Source organism: Sorex fumeus, unplaced genomic scaffold (genome assembly GCF_029834395.1).
Source record: "Sorex fumeus unplaced genomic scaffold, SorFum_2.1 ptg000033l, whole genome shotgun sequence".
Lineage (NCBI taxonomy): Eukaryota > Metazoa > Chordata > Mammalia > Eulipotyphla > Soricidae > Sorex > Sorex fumeus.
The window spans coordinates 16,425,586-16,446,232 of record NW_026606090.1 but is presented as its reverse complement, the minus strand read 5'-3'; the positions used below and the strand labels follow the sequence as shown (position 1 = coordinate 16,446,232).

General features: G+C 38.6%; 1 non-coding gene across 1 annotated transcript; it reads right to left on the bottom strand.

Annotated features, from left to right (window-relative positions):
- Positions 1–5,601: 5,601 nt before the first annotated feature.
- Positions 5,602–5,707, bottom strand: LOC130026244 (U6 spliceosomal RNA). Its single transcript, XR_008792855.1, has one exon. It is a non-coding gene; the product is annotated as a U6 spliceosomal RNA (small nuclear RNA).
- Positions 5,708–20,647: the final 14,940 nt, after the last annotated feature.

Here is a 20,647-nt window from a genome sequence, read left to right as displayed (position 1 = left end):
ACTGAAAGAAGGAAAGCCTCATTAACAAGTGATGCTGGGAAAACTGAGCAGCTACCTACAAAATATGAACACTGACCTCTGTCTAATGCCAGACTCAAAAGTCATATCAAAGTAGATTAACGACCTCAACATCAGACCTGAATCCATAAGGTACATAGAGGAATATTTAGGTAGAACCTTCCATGGCATTGAAGCTGAAAGCATCTTTAGGGATGAAACACCACTGACCAAACAAGTTGAAACAAACATAAACAAATGGGACTATATTAAATTAAGAAGCTTCTGCATCTTCAAAGATACAGTGACTAAAATACACAGAGAGCCCACAGAAAGGGAAAGAATATTTACCCAATACCCATCTGATAAGGGATTAATATCCAGGATATACAAGACACTAGTAGAATTGTACAAGAAAAAAAAATCCCTACAACCACATCAAAAAAATAAAGAGAAGAAATGAACAAAAGCTTCCTCAAAAAAGAAATACAAATGACCAAAAGGCACATGAAAAAATGCTCTCCATCGCTAATCCTCAGGGAGTTGCAAATCAAAACAACAATGAGATATCATCTCACACCACAGAGACTGGCACACATCGAAAAGAACAAGAACAACCAGTGGTGTCACAGATGTGGGGAGAAAAGGACCTTCTTTCCTTGTTGGTGGGTTGCTGACTGGCCCAACCTTTTTGGAAAACAATATGGGCATTCTTCAAAACACTAGAAATTGAGCTTCCATATAACCCTGCAACACTACTTTGGGAATATATCCCAGGGGTGCAAAAAATCACAGCAGAAATGACATCTGAACCTGTATGTTCATTGTAGCACTGTTCACAAAAGCCAGAATCTGGAAACAACCCAAGAACCCCAAAACAGATGACTGGTTAAAGAAACTTTGGTACATCTACACAATGGTATACTATGCAACTGTTAGAAAAGATGAAGTTATGAAATTTTCTTATAATTGGATGGTCACGGAGAGTGTCATGCTAAGTGAAATGAGTCAGAAAGAGAGGGACAGACACTTAGAATGACTGCACTCATTTGTGGAATATAAAATAACATAATATGTGACTGACACCCAAGGACAGTAGATACAAAGGCCAGGAATACTGCTCCATAGTTGAAAGCCTGCCTGGGGGAGAAGGCAGATGGAATAGAGAGGGGATCACTAAGTCAATGATGGTTGGTGGAATCGTTCGGGATGGGAGATGTGTGCTGAAAGTAGATAGAGGACCAAATGTGATAGCCTCTCAGTCTCTATGTTGCAAACTGTATCTATATTGCAAAAGTAGAGAGAGAGTTGGGAATGTCGACTGGTTCAGCCCTTCTGGAAAACAGTATGGACTATTCTCAAAAAATGAGAAATTGAGCTCCCATTTGACCCAGCAATACCACTCCTGGGAATATATCCCAGAGAGGCAAAAATGTATAGTCGAAGTGACATCTGCACTTGTTTGTTCATTGCAGCACTCTTTACAATAGTCAGAAACTGGAAGAAACCTGAATGCCCAAGAACAGATGACTGGCTAAAGAAACTTTGGTACATCTACACAACGGAGTACTATGTAGCTGTTAGAAAAGATGAAGTCATGAAATTTACATACAAGTGGTACAATATGGAAAGTATCATGCTAAGCGAAATGAGTCAGAAAGAGAGGGATAGACATAGAAAGATTGCATTCATCTGGGGGATATAAAGTAACAAAGTATGAGATTAATACCCAAGAATAGCTGAGATCAGCACCAGGAGGATTACTCCATAACTTAGAGGCCAGCCGGGTATCCTAGAGGAAAGGGCAGTTCAGATAGAGAAGGGAGCACCAAATAAAGGATGTTTGGAGGATCCTCCCAGGAGGGGAGATGCATGTCGAAAGTAGACTATGGACTGAACATGTTTGCCACTCAATGCCTCTTTTGCAGACCACAACACCCAAAAGGAGAGAGAGAACACAGGGGATTGCCCTGCCACAGAGGCAGGGGGGGATGGGGGGATGGGAGTGGGGGGATATTATCCATGGTGGTGGAAAATGGGCACTGGTGGAGGGATGGGTATCTGATCATTGTATAATCGAAACCCAAGCACAAAAAATTGTAAATCTACAACTGTAAAAAAAAAAAAAGAAAGAAACAAAAAAAATTATTAAAAAAAATTTAGTAGCACTCGGATGGGGGAGATGGGGGGTTGGAGGGATACTGGGATCCGTGGTGGTGGTGGGAAATGGGTACTGGTGGAGGGATGGGTACTTGATCATTGTATAATTGAAACCCAAGCACAAAAAAAATAGTCTATTTCCTAGAAACTATAACTAATATTGAAAACCTTAAAATGTAAAAAAAAAAGTAGAGAGAGAGCAAGGGGAAATTGTTTGCCATAAAGGCAGAGTGAAGGTTGAAAAGGGGGGTTAATACTGGGGACATTGGTGATAGAGAATGTGCACTGGTGGAGGGATGGGTGTTCGATAATTGTATGACTGAAACTCAAACATGAAAATTTTGTAACTGTATCTCATGATGATTCAATTAAAAAAATAATGTTTCTCTCCTTATTGCATTTGTTACCAGGAATTCTTGCTCTTTTCTCTAACGGCTATCTTTAGTCCTTGATTATTGACCTACATAAATGCATCTGAATGATTGCTTGTACTTCACGTTCTCTTGGTGCCTCCATCTGGTGAAGAAAAACTCAGTTTAGCTGAGCTCCAGTTTCAAATAACTTGGGAAAGAGAACCATAGAAATTGAAGTCTTTCTGCTCAGGCACTGAAGAGTTGAGAGAAAATTACTTACTAAGTAGAATTCAGTGGAACACTGACATTCCCAGTAAAATGGGTCTGACATTAATCCATCAACACTGAGCCATCACCATGAGTCAGACTGTGCTGGAGACTCATGGATAAATAAATCCAATCCCTGCCCTTGAGGTCAGACTTCAGAAAACAAGACAGACCACCTAAAAGGGATTCTTTAAGTACAATTTAAAAAATTATTTTTAGTGGGTCTACAACTGTACCTCATGATGTCTCACTGATAAAAATAAAAAAATTATTTTTAAAAATTATTTTATTAAAGCATAATGACACAAAGTTATTCATAATTGAGTTTCTAAGGCTTCCACAGTCCCTCCCACCACATCTACCTCAATCCCCAATATTCCACAGGACAGGTACATTTTTAAGTATGGTTGTTGAAGTTTGGATCTCTTGTTTTCAGTGTTGTTGTCTCTGGTTCGGATATTCATCTACATCACTCCTTTATATCACTGATGTACTCAGATTCCCTTGATTCCTGCTCCTCATTGCTTCCTCTCTGTTCCCCTGCACTCAATTTCTTTATTTCTTTGTACTTCTGCTCCCGATTCTCTGAGGCCAAAGGTAATATAGGATAACCCCTTTGAAACATTGCATTGTATGAATTGCATGACTTCATCATTCCTTTTTGATTTTTGTTTGGATATTTTGGGATGTTTTTGTTTGTTTGAAGGCTACACCCAGATGTGCACAAGGGTTACTACTAGTCAGGAATTGCTCCTGGTGGTGCCAGGGGACCATATGGGATGTCTGGATGAAACCCAGGTTGACTCAATGCAAGGCAAACACGGTACAGATTGTACTGTTGCTCTGGGCCCTTTTGTTGATTTTGGTGGGGGGGGGAGGTTTGGGGCCACACCTTTCGGTACTCAGGGTTTCCTTCTGGCTCTGCGCCCAGGCTTCACTCCTGACAATGCTCAAGGAACCATATAGGATGCTGGGGTTTGAAGCCTGGTCGACCACATGCAAGGTAAGCTCTCTATCCACTGTAGAGATCTGCTCTCTGGCTGAATTAGTTTTATTACTTTATAGAGCCTAGATATCAACCCTTTATCTAATGTATTGAGTACAAATATTTTCCCCCATTAGGTTGACTGTCTTTAGTTTTACCCCGTGTTTTTTTTCGCCATGTAGAAACTTAAATTTGATATAGCCCCATTTGTTTATGTTTGACTCTCTTGTATTTGCCAGAGCAGATAGAAAGACATGTATCATTGAAAACATTATTGAAGTCCAGATCTTGGAACATTCTGTCTATATTTTTCTCAATGTGCTTTATAAATTCTAGTCTGATCTCAAAGTTTTGATACACTTTGGATTTACTTTTGTGTAATATGTGAGATATGGATACAGCTTTAATTTGTTACATTTGTTTGTCTAATTTTGCTAGCACCATTTGTTGAAGAGTCTGTCCTTCTCTATTTTATGCTCTTAGCTCCTTTGTAAAAAATTAGCCAAATATTTTATGTGGTGTCCTTGAATACTCTATTCTGACCCATTAGTCAGAAAGTCTATCCTTATTTCAATACCACACTGTTTTGATCACTATGACTTTATAGTGTAGTTTCAAGTTAGGTAATGAGATCTCTTTCAGTTTCTTATTTTTCGATATGTTTTTGGATATTTAGGGTCTTTTATGACTTTATACAAACTTTATTATTGATTGTTTTAATTCCTTGAAGAAAGTCACCTGAATTTCAGTTGGGATTGCATTCACTCTATATAGTAGTTTAGGTAAGATAGTTGTTTTGACAATATTGATTCTTCCAAGAGCATGGAATATTTTTCCATTTAGTAAGATCTTCTTCTATTTCTGTTTAAAGTGTTTTGAAGTTTTCATGATATAGTTCTCCCATCTGTTTTTTAAATTTGATTCCTAAGTGCTTTATGTTTGGGGAAGCTATTTGAATGGAGATGTTTTGATTCTTTCTCCTCTCATTCATTATTTGTATATAGAAGTGCAACTGATTTTTGTGTATTGACTTTGTAACCAGTTACTTTGATATATTGGCTTATTGTTCCTAGAAACTTTTTTGTGGATTATCTAGGGTTTTTATGTATATTACGTCATTCTCAAACAGATAATTTTTCTTCTTTTTTTCCAGTTGAATCCCTATTAGACATTTCTTGTCTAATTTCTGTTGCTAAGACTTCTAATACAATATTGAATAAGAGAGAAGACAGTGGACAAACCTGCTGTGAATCTGATGTAGACTTATTATAACTATTTGATGTGGGCTTATTATAATTACTTTTTATAGCTACTTATTATAAGGCCACACAAGATTCATAGAAGGTTCCTTCCACCTCTTAGTTTGTTGAAGGTTTTTTTTTTATCACGAATAAATTTTGGATCTGGTCAAAACTGTCTTTGCATAGATTGATATTGTCAATCTTTGCTCTTACTATGTGGCGTATTATGTTAATTTATTTGCATATATTGACCCATTCTTGTATTTCTGGGATGAATCCCACTTGATCATAAAATATGTTTTCATTTTTATATAATGTTGGGTCCAGTTTGCTAAGATTTTGTTGAGAAGTTTTTGCATCAATGTTCATCAAGAAGATGGATTTGAAATTTCCTTTTTTAAGAAGAATCTCTTTCTGATTTGAGTGTAAGTGCAATGTTAACTTTGTAAATGGTGCTTGTAAGTATTCCCATGTGTTTGATATTTTGGAAGAGCTTAAGGAGTAAAGGCAATAAGTCTTGTCTGAAGGTTTGATAATACTCACCAGTGAACCCATGTGGAACAGGACTTTTGTTATTGGGGAACTTCTTTTTTTTAAAAAAAATATGGAACACTTCACGAATTTGCATATCATCCTTGCGCAGGGGCCATGCTAATCTTCTCTGTATTTTCCAATTTTAGTATATGTGCTGCCAAAGCGTGCACTGGGGAACTTCTTAATTACTGTTTCAATTTCCTTGCTTATGATTCAAGTTTTCTATTTTCCTCATATTTCAGTCTGGGGAGATATATGTATCTAAGAATCAGCTCTTCTTGACATAGCAGGATTGTCCATAGCAAACACTCATGATATCTTGGATTTCTAAGGGTTCTGCTGTAATTTCTTCCCTTTCATTTCTGATTTGATTTATTTGAGTACTTTCTCTTTTGTTCCTCGTGAGTCTAGCCAAAGGTTTGTCTATTTTGTTTATTCTCTCAAAGAACAAACTTTGTTTCATTGATTCTTTATAATGGTTTCTTTAACAATTTTTTAATTGGATAACAGTGAGATACACAGTTAGTAAATTGCTCATAATAGGGTTTTAGTCATATAATGTTCTAACACCAGTCTTTCACCAGCGTACATTTCCCACCACCAATGTCCCCAGTTTTTCTCCCATCCATGACCCCCCATAGAGGCAGGCGCTTTCCTTCTCTCTTTCTTTACTTCTTTCATTCTATATTTCTCTCTCTCTATCTCTCTTTCCTTTTGGGCTTTATGGTTTTCAATACAGATACTGAAAGGTTATAATGAATATCCCTTTATCTACTCCAGCACTGAGTTCTTGTTTAGAGTCATCATTTCTAACTATTATTGTCATACTGGTCTCTTCTCTATACTAACTGTCCTTAGCTTCCTTCCCCCACCCCCACCCAACACACACACACACTTGTTGCAAGTTTCCAACCTTTGCTAGTCCTTCTGGCCCCTGTTTTTCCTGATCTTAGATATTAGTCTCATACTATTTTTTTAATCCCACAATGAGTGCAACTGCACCCCATATATGCCCTTCTCTTTCTGACTCATTTCAGTCAGCATGATACTTTCATGTCCACCCACTTATAAGCAAATTTTATGACTTAATTTTTCCTAACAGTTGCATTGTATTTTCTTGTGTAGATGTACCATAGTTTCTTTATCTAGTCATCTGTACGCCAGCACTCTGGCTATTGTGAATAGTGCTGCAATGAACAAAGAAGTGTAGATGGTGTTTCTGGGCATTTTGGGCCCCCAGAGTATATTCCTAGAGTAGTACTGCTGGGTCAAATGGGAGCTCAATTTCTAGTTTTTTGAGGAATGTCCATTTTGTCTTCCAAAAAAGGCTGAACCAGTCAGAAATCCCAGCAACAATGTAGGAGAGTCTCTTTCTCCCTTCATCCGCACCAGAACTAGTTATTCTTTTGGACGTGTTCCAGTCTCTGTGGTGTGAGATGGTATCTCATTATTGGTTTGATTTGCATCTCCCTGATGACTAGTGATGTAGAGCAGTTTTTCATGTGCCTTTGGGCATTTGAATTTCTTCTCTGAGGAGTTTCTGTTTATTTTTTCTCCCCATTTTTGATAAGGTTGCATTTTTTTCCTTCTAAAGTTCTGCCAGCAACTTATATATCTCTGGATCAACCAACCCCTTATCAGATGGGTGTTCAGTAAATAATTTTTTCCCATTCTGTGGGCTCTCTTTGAATCTAGGTCATTTTTTGGTTATATTTATTTATTGAATCACTGTGAGAAAAGTTACAAAGCTTTCAAGATTTAGTCTCGGTCATACAATGATCAAACACCTTTCCCTTCACCAGTACTTATTTTTCACCACCAAGAACCCCAATATACCCCCTTCCCACCCCTCCCAATGCATGTGAGGCAGATGATTTCTACTTAACTCTCTCTCTACATTGATTACATTCATTATTTTGACAAAAGATGCACCATTATTGTTTAGAATGCCCCCCCAACAATCATAACTGCTGAAAAGGCATTGTGAAATAATTTGTTTTCTATAACTGGTTATGAGAACCATATGATCGCGGCTGTGCGATTTTGGATTTTTGATATTTTACTAGGTAAGTCTGGAGGGATTTCTGCCAAGAGCCAGATAATTACTAGATTGATTTCTGTGCATCTGGTGTTATGGCCATGCCGGAGAGCCACTCATGGGGGGAACTCATGACCTCGGTAGGGCGTGAAGAACTAGCCGGTACCATCCCCCCTTCCCATGAGATTGCAGTTGCCCCATCACTGCCGGCTCATACCTGGATTTCCAATAAGCTCTAAGGCAGCGGCCACCTTGCTGTTGGGTGGGGGGGGCGGGTGGAAAGGTGGAAGGGAGCGACACCCTTTCCCTCCCGGGGAGGCATGGCACCGTACTTTAATGCATAGTCCATTTCACTTTTCTGGCGCAAGCTGCCGGGCTCTGGATTAGGTCCTTTTGCCTCTGGAGCCATGGCCGCGCCGGACTTACCATTTCTTTTCAGGTGCAGAAACTTCTTAGTTTACTGCAGTCCCATTGGTTTATCTTTGCTTCCACTTGCTGGTCAGTGGTGTTTCATCTTTGAGGATACCTTTAGCTTCAATGTCATGGACGGTTTTGCCTACATTTTCCTCCATGTACCTTTGGATTAAGGTCTTATGTTGAGATCTTCAATTAATTTTGATTTGGCGTTTGTGCATGGCGTTAGATAGAGGTCTGAGTTCATTTTTCAATATGTGCTGCCCAGTTTTCCCAGCACCACTTGTTGAAGAGCCTTTCCTTGCTCCACTTCATATTTATTGCTCTTTATCAAAGATTAAATAATCATATATCTGAGGTTCAGTATCAGGATATTCAACTCTATTCCATGGATCTGTCTTTATTCCAATACCATGCTGTTTTAATTACTATCACTTTGTAGAACAGTTTTAAGTTGGAGAAAGTAATTGCTTTAGCTATTTGTGGGGACTTACTGTTCCATATGAATTTCAGGAATGTTTTATCTATTTATTTGAAAAAATGCCATAGGCATCCTTTACAGGGACTGCATTGACCTGTATAATGCTTTGGGGAGTGTTGTCATTTTGACAATGTTAATCCTCCCAATCCATGAATAGGGGATGTGGTTTCCATTTCCTCGTGTCCTCTTTTATTTCTTGAAGTAATATTTTGTAGTTTTCTTTGTCTGGGTCCTTAACTATTTAGTTAAGCTGATTATGAGATACTTAAAATTTTCCTAGCATAATTGTGAATTGGATTGTTTTCTTAATATCTCTTTTATTACTTTCATATAGGAAATCCATGGACTTTGGATTAGGTATTGATTTTGTAATCTGTCACTTTAGTATACAAATATATTGTTTGTAGGAGCTTTTTTTGGTAGATTCATTAGAATTTTCTAAGTATAGTATCATGTAATCTGCAAATAATGAGAGCTTGACTTCTTCCTTTCCTATTTGGATACCCTTGATATCTTTTTCTTGCATAATTGTGATGGCAAGATATATTGAATACGAGTGGGGGAAATGGACACCCTTATATTTTATATTAAGGTAAAACTTTTAGTTCTTTCCCCATTGAGGATAATGCTTACTGTGGGCTTATGGTAGATGTCTTGGACTATCTTGAGGCACATTCCTTCAACTCTCATTTTGTTGAGAGTTTTTTTTTTTATCATGAATGGATGCTGAATCTTGTCAAATGCTTTTTCTGTATCTAATTATATGATCATATTGGTTTAAAGTTTTTCTCTTATTGATACAGTGATTGAGCTGGAGCCATAGCACAGCAGATAGGGCATTTGCCTTGTGCATAGCCAACCTGGGTTCGATTCCTCCACCCCTTTCGGAGAGTCCGGAAAGCTACCGAGAGTATCCAGCCCACACAGCAAAGCCTGGCAAGCTACCCGTGACGTATTTGATATGACAAAAACAGTAGCAACAAGTCTCACAATGGAGACTTTACTGGGCCTGCTTGAGCAAATCGAATAACAATGGGAGGACAGTGCTAAAATGCTACAGTGCTACAGATATGGTGATTGACTTGGGAATATTAATAATTGTATCCCTGGAATAAATTCTACTTGGTCATGGTCTATGATCTTTTTGATTAGTTGTAGGATTCTATTTGCTAGAATTTTGTTTTAGGATCTTTGCACCTGTGTTCATCAGAGATATCAGTCTGTAATTCTCATCTTTTTTTTGGTGGTGTCTCTGTCTGTTTTGGGTGTCAGGCTGATATATGCCTCATAGAAATTTCTTGGAAGTGCTTCTGCTTCTTCAATTTCCTGAAAAAGTTTGAAATAAAAGCTTGGAAGTTGGTCCTCTTGAAAGGCTTGAAAGAATTCACTCATGAACATTTCTAGGTCTGGACTTTTGTTTTGGGGGAGATTTTTGACTACCATTTCAATTACCTCGATAATAGTAGGTCTGTTCAGGTTTTCTAAATATTTTTGGTTCAGCCTTGGGAGGTTATGGGAATCCAGGAATTTATTCATTTCTTCTAGGTTCACTTGTCTTGTGGTATAAAGTTTTTCACAGTAATCACTGATGATACTTTGAATTTCTGTGGTTTCTATTATAATGACCCTCTTTAATTTTTTATTCACAAAGGAAGAGAGGATTCTCTCTCTCTTCCTTTGTGAGTCTTGTTATTGGTTTATTGATCTTGTTTATTTTTTCAAAGAACCAGCTCTTGATTTCATTGATCTCTTGAATTGTTTTATTTTTGGATTCTAACTCATTAGTTTCTGCTCTAAGTTTTATTATTTCTTTCCTCCTTCTTGATTGAGCTTCTTTTGTTGATCATTTTCCAAAATCTTAAGCTCTGAAGTCAAGTTAATTATTTGAGCCCTTTCTTCCTTCCTGATGTTCACTTACAAAGCTATCAACTTTCTTCTTAACACTGCTTTAGCTGTGCCCCTAAAGTTCTGGTAGCTTGTGTTCTTACTCTCATTTGTTTCCAGGAATGAGATTTTTAAAATTTTTTTCTTTGACTTCCTTTCTAACTCACTGGTTGTTCAGTAGTGAGCTGTTCAATTCCAAGATATTCAATTTGATTCTCCATTTCTCTATGTGTGATTCATTTCTGTTTACAGTGCATCATGGTCTGAAAAGATAGTTGATACAATTTCTATCCTCTTAATCTTATGGAGGTATGTTTTGTGACCCAGCATGTGATCTATCTTGGAGAATGTCCCATGTATACTGGAGAAGAATGTCTATTTGGCTTTGGGGGGGGGGATAAAAAGTCCCATATACATCTATTAGCCCTCTCTCTTCCACTTCATCCTTCAAAGCCTTTGATTCCTTGCTGAGTTTTGTCTAGTTGATCTATCAAGTGGCAACAAGGCAGTGTTGAAGTCGCTATCTACTATTGTGTTGCTACCAATGTCCTTGAAGTCTATTAGCAGTTGTTTTAAGTATATTGTGGTCCCTCATTGGGTGCATACATATTTAAGAGTACAGTTTCTTCCTGATGTGTGCATCCCTTGATTATTTAAAATGACCTTCTCTGTCTCTTGTAAACTTTTTCAACCTGAAAGCTATGTCACTGGATACTAGTATGTCCACCCTGGCCTTTTTGAAGGAGCTTTTTGCTAGAACAATTGTTTTCCAGTCTTTGACTTTGAATCTTTCTTTGCTCTGATTGTTCAAATTTGTATTTTTGAAGGCAACAGAATGTTGCATTAAGTTTTTTAAATTAAAAAATGTACGAGTACTGCTATTTATTCAGTCACTGATTCAGCTAACTGAAAAAGGCATGAACTCCACACACCCTATGTCTTCTTATTGGTGCATCTGGACTACTGGCATTGAGAGAGATTATTGTCATGAGGTTTTGTGCCACCTTTCTCTAGAGAATTGTTGTATTTGTGAGGTTTGTCATGCTTTACAGGAGGCAGTTGAATATTTCCTTTCAAAATTGGTTTTGAGTTTAGGAAGTTTCTGAGCTGTTGTTTATCCATGAATTTATGTATATTCCTTTGAATATAAATGAGAGAATTGCTGTGTAAAGTATTCTCGATGAAGCCTCCATATCTTACTTTTTAAAAACTATATCCCACCATTGTCCTTGAGCCTGGAGGGTCTCATTTGACAACATTCAGTTTGCTGTAAATCTAAAGGATGCTCCTTTGCATGTAATTTCCTTCTTTAATATTGCTGCTTTCAGTCTTGTATCTTTCTAAGGTGTTTATCATTTTGATTAGAGTGTGTCTTGGAGTCTCTATTTTAGCTGGTACCCTCCGGGCTTCTTGGATCTGGATGTCTGCATTTCCAGCTCTGGAAACTTTTCAGCAATGATGTCTTTAACTGTTGCTACCTCACTGGGGTTGACTCTCTGTCCCTCTGGGACTCTGATTACTTTTATGTTGTTCCTCTTGAACTCATATCATAGTTCTCTGTTCTACTCTTGAGTTATTTTGAGGTCCTTTTCTATCTTTTGCTGCTGCCTGGAAGTTTTCTGCATCTCATCCTCAAGATCACTGATTCTGTCTTTAGCTGTTGTTACTCTACTGTTTAGGACATCCACTGAGTTTTTCATTTCATCTACCAAATTTTCTATTAATTCCATTTCTGTTTGTAGTTTTCTTATTTCTGCTTTCCTTATTTTCTCCTGTATTTTATAGGCTATCCAATCTACCTTCCTTTCATATTCCCCTTATTTGATTGGATATATGTTCCACTATTTCTTTGAGCTTATTAAGCATCCTCACCATTTTATTTCTAAATTCCTTAGCAGAGAGATTGTGTGTGTGGATATTCCTTATTGACACTTCAGGACTCCTATCTTCATCCACTCCTCATGAAGGGGTTCAGAATAGTTTCCCCATGATGCCTGTGTAGACTGGAGGTGGTTCTTTCTAATAAACTCTCAACATTCCCTCTCTCACTACTAGGGAGAATCTAAGGGAGCTTGGTGGATAGTGGTCTCTTCTTTCCCCATATAGGATATTGTGGGGGAAATTAACTGGTGGCTGCATGGGCTGCTACCTACTCCAAAAAGCATGCCACTTGTGGGAGTATCCAGGCATTAGGGACATACAGTCTCTATCCATTGCAGTGGAGTCTGTGTCCAATCCCCCTCCAGCTTGCTCACCACCAGAAATATCTTCCCATCACCACACCACCGGGGCCAACTTCTTGGGTTCTAGACTTGATTTCTGCCCTTATTTTCATTATTTTCTTCTGGTAGTTTTTGGGTTCACTTGTTTTTAATTTTCCAGATAATTAGGATGTACATTTAAGTTGTTGATTTTATCTTTCTCTTCTCTCCTAATGTAGATCTGTATTGCTATGAGCTTCCTCCCTAGGATAGCTTTTGCTATGTCCCATAAATTTTGATAATTTGTTTCTTCATTACCATTAGTCTCAAGGAATTTATGTAAGTTTTACTTATGCCATAATGTTCCATGTGCACTAGAGAAGAATGTGACATATACCTTTATTTAATCTTAGCTACCCTAAAAAATAGGTCTATTATCTTCATATTTGGTTAGATGGAGACTTGGTGAGGTTAAGTATTATATTAGTTTTTTGTTTGTTTTTCACTCCACCCAAAACAAAATTACCAGGATTGTTTAGAGCTTACTCCTGGCTCTATGCTCAGGGATCAGTTCTGGTGGAAGTGGGGAACCATATGGAGTGCCAGCGATTGAACCTTGATGTGCTGAATGCAAGGCAAACATCTTATTGGCTGTACTATTTCTTTGGTCCCCAATACGAAATTCTTATAAGAAGTGGAGCTAGAATTTTAGTCAAGACAATTTCTACTGTAGTGAAGAAAGTTATACTGATGGTTAAAGAGTCATCTCTTCCTTCCTGCTCTCAAAGTCTACATTATCATGGTAGAGTAGAAAATGTCTCAAATTAGAAGGGGAAGATTTTGCACCTTTTTTTCCTGTGAGGCAAGAAGGCAAAATTTTAAGCCATATGACTGTAGTTTCATATCGGGAGATTTAAAACCGGAAGATACTGATTAGCTTCTGCAAACTGAGCCTTGTGCTAGGCCTGGTGTGACCCCAGGAACAGAGAAGCCAAGTCTGGTGTGGTTCTTGGCCCCTTAGAATCAGCGTAGAATTGCTTGGCTTCACGCATGCCTCCTTTCCTTGTTCAGATTTCAATATGCTCACTGGTCTCCTTTATACAAAAGTGGAATAATCCTCTTTAAATTCTTTATTATTTCTTCTTTATTTTTCTTCTGGAGGTGAGGGGGTGAGCACACACCACTTTTGGCTCTGTGCTCAGGCATCACTCCTGATGGTACTCCCAGAACTCTAAGTGGTGCAGGGAATCAGACCACAGTTGGCTGCATTCAAGCCAAAAGATTAACTCTTGTACTATCTTCTTGGCCCAGAAAACAAATTCAGATTTTAGTTTTGTCTGTTTCACCTTTTTGGATGCTGCCTTGAATCAATCAGTATATTTTTTCGAGCTTGAGTTTCTTTTCTTTATAGAAAACCCTGGTAAAACTGGTTGTAGCTCATCCATAAGCTGCAGGGGGAGCATATGGCAAGCACACATACGTTAAAGGATTCTGATGATATGACTACAGCTCACACCTGCTTAGTACTTTCTAATTTGCAAAGAGCACAACGTGGTGAAATAATTCCTGTTTTACAGATGAAAACTGAGACTGACAGTGTTTTTTTTTTTTTTTATTAGTGAAACACCATGAGGTACAACTGTAGACTTACAAGTTGTTATGCTTGGGTTTCAGTTATGCAATGATCAAGTACCCATCCCACCACCAGTGCCCATTCTCCACCCCCACCAATCCCAGTATCCCTCCCACCCCCCCATCCCTCATTCCACCCTGCCTCTGTGTCAGGGAACTCCCTTTTGTTCTATCTCTCCTTTTGGGTGCTGTGGTCTGCAGAAGAGACATTGGGTGGCAATCATGTTCGGTCCATAGATTACTTTCAGCAGGCATCTCCCATCCTGGGCAGATCTTCCCAGCTCTCTTTATTTGGTGCTCCCTTTTCTATCTGAGCTGCCTTTACCCCTAGAGTGTGCGGCTGGCCTCTATGCCATGGGGTGAACAACCTGGTATTTATCACAGTTGTTCTCGGGTGTTAGTTTCTTACTTTGTTACTTTATGTTAACAAGATGAATGCAGTCTTTCTATGTCTGTCCCTCTCTTTCTGACTCATTTCGCTTAGCATAATATTTTCCATGTAGTACCACTTGTATGTAAATTTCATGACTTCATTTTTTCTAACTGTTACATAGTACTCCATTGTGTAGATGACCAAAGTTTCTTTAGCCAGTCATCTGTTCTCGGGCACTCAGGTTTTTTCCATATTCTAGCTATTGTAAACAGTGCTGCAATGAACAAACAAGTGCAGATGTCACTTCGACTATACTTTTTGCCCTCTCCGGGGTATATTCCCAGGAGTGGTATTGTTAGATCAAATGGGAGCTCAATTTCTAATTTTTTGAGAGTCGTTCATACTGTTTTCCAAAAGGGTTGAACCAGTCGGCATTCCCACCACCAGTGAAGGAGGGTCCCTTTCTCGCCACATCCGAGAGTGTTTTTGTATAACGGCTTAAACCAACAGACTCAGAACAGAAATACATGACTCATAATTCCAAGTTTTATTATATTCCCACTTTATAAACCCGCTACCTTATTTACAGCAGGATTCTTTAGTTATTAAGTAATGTTACAATAGAATTTCTTCACAAAACTCATTGTTACAAAATTATCTTTATGCATAATTTTATTAATACTTTTCAAAAACTCACCTATTAAGTAGAGTACTGAAGTTATGTTAATCATGTGTTATTTATTTATTACTTTCATATAGGGAAATATATAATTTCCCAAAACTATAAGCAATTATTTAAAAGTACTGAAGAGCAGTAAGAAAATTAGGTCAAACAGAACGCTACACATATCATGACCCCCAGCACTAGTGAGTACTATTTATGGTAGCTAGATGGCATTTTTCAATAAAATAGAGATCTGGCTAGGATCCTTACATTCTCGTAAGGTATTGACATGGTTCTTTGACTTTATAATACATCCCTATTGAATGAGTGCAAATCCTCCAACTCATCTCTACGGAGTCCTGTTAGAGACCATATAAACAAGCAAAGCCTGGCAAGCTACTCGTGACATATTCGATATGCCAAACACAGTAACAAGTCTCTAACTGGGCCCACTCGAGCAAATCGATGAAAAATGGGAGGACAGTGCTACAGTGCTACCTTTGAAATTCATTTGTTTAATTGTGCCTGTGGGCTGGAGCGATAGCACAGTGGGTAGGGCGTTCGCCTTACAAGCGGCCAACATGGCCGACCCGAGTTCGATTCCTCTGCCCCTCTCGGAGAGCCCGGCAAGCTACCGAGAGTATTGGATATGCCAGACACAGTAACAACAAAGTCTCCAATGGAGACGTTACTGGGCCCGCTCGAGCAAATCGACGATCAACGGGAGGGCCTTTACTTTACTTTACTTTTTAATTGTGCCTGTGACTCAGTGCAGCCTTCTCATGGATTAATGAGAAAACAAGCCACAAAGCTTAGAACATGGAGCACAAGGAGAAAGACAACAATCTGGAAGCACAGAGAAAGAGAGAGAGAGAGAGAGAGAGAGAGAGAGAGAGAGAGAGAGAGAGAGAGAGAGAGAGAATCAGGGAGAATGGCAGAGAGAGCAGAGTTTTAAAACCAGAAGCAAATAAGAAAAAAGGACTTTGTGTATTTTCAGCACTGGTATTGCCCTGGGCTGAGTAGATGTACAGGAAAGAGAAAAGGATATTAATTAACATTCAGGGTACAGAAGCCAAAATGAACAGTTTGTAAGAGCAGAGGCAATTAATTCACTGCCCACAGGAAAGGGAAACTAAGAAGCACATACTGACAGACTGCTTTGTAGGTCACAACTTTATGACTTTAAAGCCCACGTTCTTGTGGGCTTCCTAACTGCCTTGAACTGCACATGACCTACCTTCACTTTCTCATAGTTAGGGTGGTGGCTGTTTTTTCCACTGACTGACAAGTTCTACCAACAAGTCAACCCATTAATTTCACAAGAAAAACTAGGTTTACAATTCCATTGCACTGCTCTCCCCCAAACTCCTAATTTCATTTAAATAAAAATCAGAATTTAGTTTGCAAAATAGAAAATTTGGAGGCACAATCACATTGTAGAAAAAATAAAAATTATAAAACATAGATTAAAATTAAGATTGTTTGAAAATTCATTTCATGAACTCAGAGTAGTTGCAGTCTTTAAATAATAATTTGCAAATAACTAGGTTCTAAATTTGTATAATAATCATACAAGAAGTAATATCTAAAATTGCCAAACTCCATCCATCTACTAGACAGGATCAAGGATAATGATTATTTTAAAATTTATATGCACTTTTAAACAAAAAGTAGCATTTATAATATTTGACCCCAGATGTCTTTTTTTCTTTTTTTGTGAAGCAAGATAGATTTTTAAAAAAATTTTTAATGAGTCACCATGAAGTACAGTTACAGACTTAAAAACTTTTGTGATTACGTTCCAGAAGTACCTCAGGAGCACTGTGAATGGTGTAACCCAATAAACCTAAGCTCCCTGCGGCAAGGGAGAAAGGACAAACCAATGTTATCTTACACATTATTTTATATAAGAAAAAAATCATTGAAAGCTGCTTCACAGAAAAGAGAAGCCTATATGAGTTAAATATGATATGTAAATTGGTATGTAAGTTGGTATGTAAATTGGTATGTAAGTTAAATATGATTGTAAATTGATATGTAAAATGTGGCTGCATGATCCAGAAAAAGGTTCACTCAAGGGTGAGGCTCAGCCCGAGTGTGTGGACAGTAGCGATGAGCATGGTGGCAGTGAGTTCTGGATATTTTCGGCTGCCAGTGCTGGATCCCCTGGGATGGAGAGGGGTCTCACCTGACCCCCTCCTGGGTGCCCCGAGTGAAACAGCCTGGTATGGGGCCCAGAGGTATGGTTATGGTAAGTATCATGTTATGCTCTCTTCCAGGAGACAAGTACATGCGATCTGGATGGTGGCTGATGACAAGATTGTCTGGCGTCAGTCAGAGGTGACTTATGGGCATGACTGCTGAGTCGCTGGAGATGGGGGGATGCAGGCAGAGGATCTACATTCCTGGTCTTGTTGAACGCAGAGTTCTCAGTCACAAAGTCCCACATACCTGGGTTTTCTGGGGGTTTTCGTGAGACTCGGCCTGAGTGAGTGGAGAGTGGCCGTGAGCATGGCAGCAGTTGAGTTCTGGAGGTTTTCGACTGCCGAGTCTGGGTCCCTTGGGGAGGAGAGGGCTCTCACCCACCCCAGACCTGACCAATTTTATAAAGGACTTTATGAATAAAATTCCTCAGGATGCCTGAATAAGTTATGACAAATTTCAAAGATGGATTACAATAGAACAATATTGAAGAAAGATTATTAAAATTAAAGCACACTCAGGTGAAAATTGTGTTCCATTGCACCAAAATTTGGCAAGAGGCCTTTGTTATTATGAAGAGAAGAAACATACAGAAAAGAATATCATTGATTTTAAGTATATAAAGTTCTCAAAGAAGGCCATGTCTTGTGAAAACTGATTCTTGCCAGTTTATGAACAGTTTCTTCGAAGGTAAAAGTTCAGTAAAATCGAATTTGGGGTTTATCTTAAATATTATGACTAATACTGTGATAAACATTTCTCTTGAACTTATGTTACTCATTCATTTCTAAGAAGGAACATATGTATTTATGTAGTGTGTACTCTAGATCATATCTCTACTCTCTTCCATTCTTCCTATACACCTTATCCACTGTATAAAAACCAATTAGCTATAAGGAATATAACTATAATCAATATTCATTCTCTCTCTTCTTTTTTGTCTCACAAAACCCATAAATAGGAGGGAGGAGGACAAAGATTGTGAAGAAAGGTGTGATATATGACTTCCCATGCCTGAGCAAAACAGGGTACCATAGTCCTTATTAAAGGAGAGGAGAGTCCACCAAAATTAATAGGTGAAGATATTATTCTGGAAGAGTCACCTAGTACCCACAGATTAATAACCTTTCAAAAGATGATTTCAGAGTGACATTGATGAAGCTGTTAAACTAGCTAAAACTGAATATCAGTAAAAAAAAGAAAGTATAAGACAGGCTATGATAAAACTTCAGTCAGAACTAATGATTTGGTGGTTGAAATAAAAAACTCATTGTAAGTCCTCAGTAGAATGACAGAAACTGAAAAACAAATTAATGAGTTTTGAAGATAAGATGAAGAATTAAGAACAGAAGATGGGAAGAAATTTTTAAAAGAATATACCAGAGAATTTTGAGATGAGTTAAAAAAGAATAATAAGGATTCCCTGAGAAATAGGAAGGAGAGATTGTTAAAGAACTAATTTGATGATTTAATCATACAACCAGATTAAATAATTCATAGTTCCAATTAAAATAAACCAAAATAGAAGAACCTACAGACACATTATAATTAAAATTACAAAAGCCAAAGGCAGAGATTGAATCCTGAGAGAAACAAGATCAAAAAAGGAACTTACGTATAGAAGATTCCCTCATAATACAGCATATCTATTTAATGAAATTACAGACAGAAGAGAAGGTGGGGTGTAGCAACAACTGAATGAAATAACATCGTACCAAAAAAATACTGTATCTAGATAAGCTGTCTTTCAGACTTGAAAGAATGACACAAAACTTTATGGGCAAAAAATGGCTTAAGAAGTTCACAGTTATGAAATCAGCTTTATACTCAGCTCTAAATGGACACATTTAATGGGCATGCAAAACTTGATTGCTTGACATCCTGTTACTCATCGATTTGCTCGAGCGGGCAACAGTAATGTCTCCATTCATCCCTGTGTGCGCTAGTGTAGCCCAATGGCATCTGTTCATTCTAGGAACACGAAGAGCCCCAAAACGATCATTCAGGGTCATTACGAAGAAGTCTGACCATCTTGTAGGTGGGCGGCCACGTGGTCTTTTGATGTCCTGTGGAATCCAGTTGGTAAAGGCTCTAGTGGTTGTCTCCAAATCGCATTACGTGTCCAGCCCACCTGATTTTTGACGCCTTGACAAACGAGATATCGTCCCTGATTCTTGACTGCCGGAGGTCAGAACTCTGGATTCTTTCTCTGATTTGAGTGAAGCATGATACTCCAAGCATAGCTCTTTCAATTCCTCTTTGGGAGACCCGAATAGCATTCTCATCCTGTTTTCGTAGGGCCCAGGTCTCTGAGGCATATGTGAATGCAGGAAGAATAGTGGAATCAAAAAGATGTTCCTGGAGCTGGAGGTTCTTTATCCTCTTAGCTATTTCTTCCATGCTCTTGAAGGTGTTCCAAGCTGCTCTCTTCCTCCTGCTCAACTCAGGTGCCAGGTCATTCGTCATGTTGACTTCTTGACCTAGGTACACATAACTGTTGCCTTTGAGATATTCATTCCATTGAGAATGAATGGAATGTCAGAAACAAGACTGTTTCTCATAAACATTGTCTTCGTGAGATTCAGCTGGAGTCCGACCTTTCCACACTCACGAAGTTGACCAGCATTTATGCCGCTTGGCTAATGTTTGGTGTTATTAGAACGATGTCATCAGCAAAGTGGAGGTGGTGTAGTTGCTGACCGTCTATCTTCACTTCCATTTCTTCCCATTCCAGTTATCGCATAACGTTCTTGAGGGTGGCACTGAAGAGTTTCGGTGAAGTGGTATCACCCTGCAGATCAGGCAATAGTTGCCAATGTCGTGGATGTCTCCATTCTTGTACAGTAGTACAGTCGCTGTTGTCCCAAAATTCCTAACGGGATCAAAAAACCGTCTCCTTCATGCAAAATTCTACTTCATAGAGTGGGGAGAAAGGGCTGCAAAGTTTAAGAAGAGAACTCCCAGAACGACCACCAACTGGGAGCTCTTTGGCACTATTGCGGCAACATGGGAAGATGCCGTTGTTGACAACATTGACGAGGAATATGATCAACTGGTTCGGCACCTTCGTGATTGTGTGAGGAATGCCGAGAGAGAGAGAGAGAGAGAGAGAGAGAGAGAGAGAGAGACACAAAAAAAGCCTGTCTTCGAAAACTCTTGAGCTTATTTGTCAATGTGGGTGGTGCAAGCCTCAGGCAACCACAAGCAAATGTCTGAGCTTG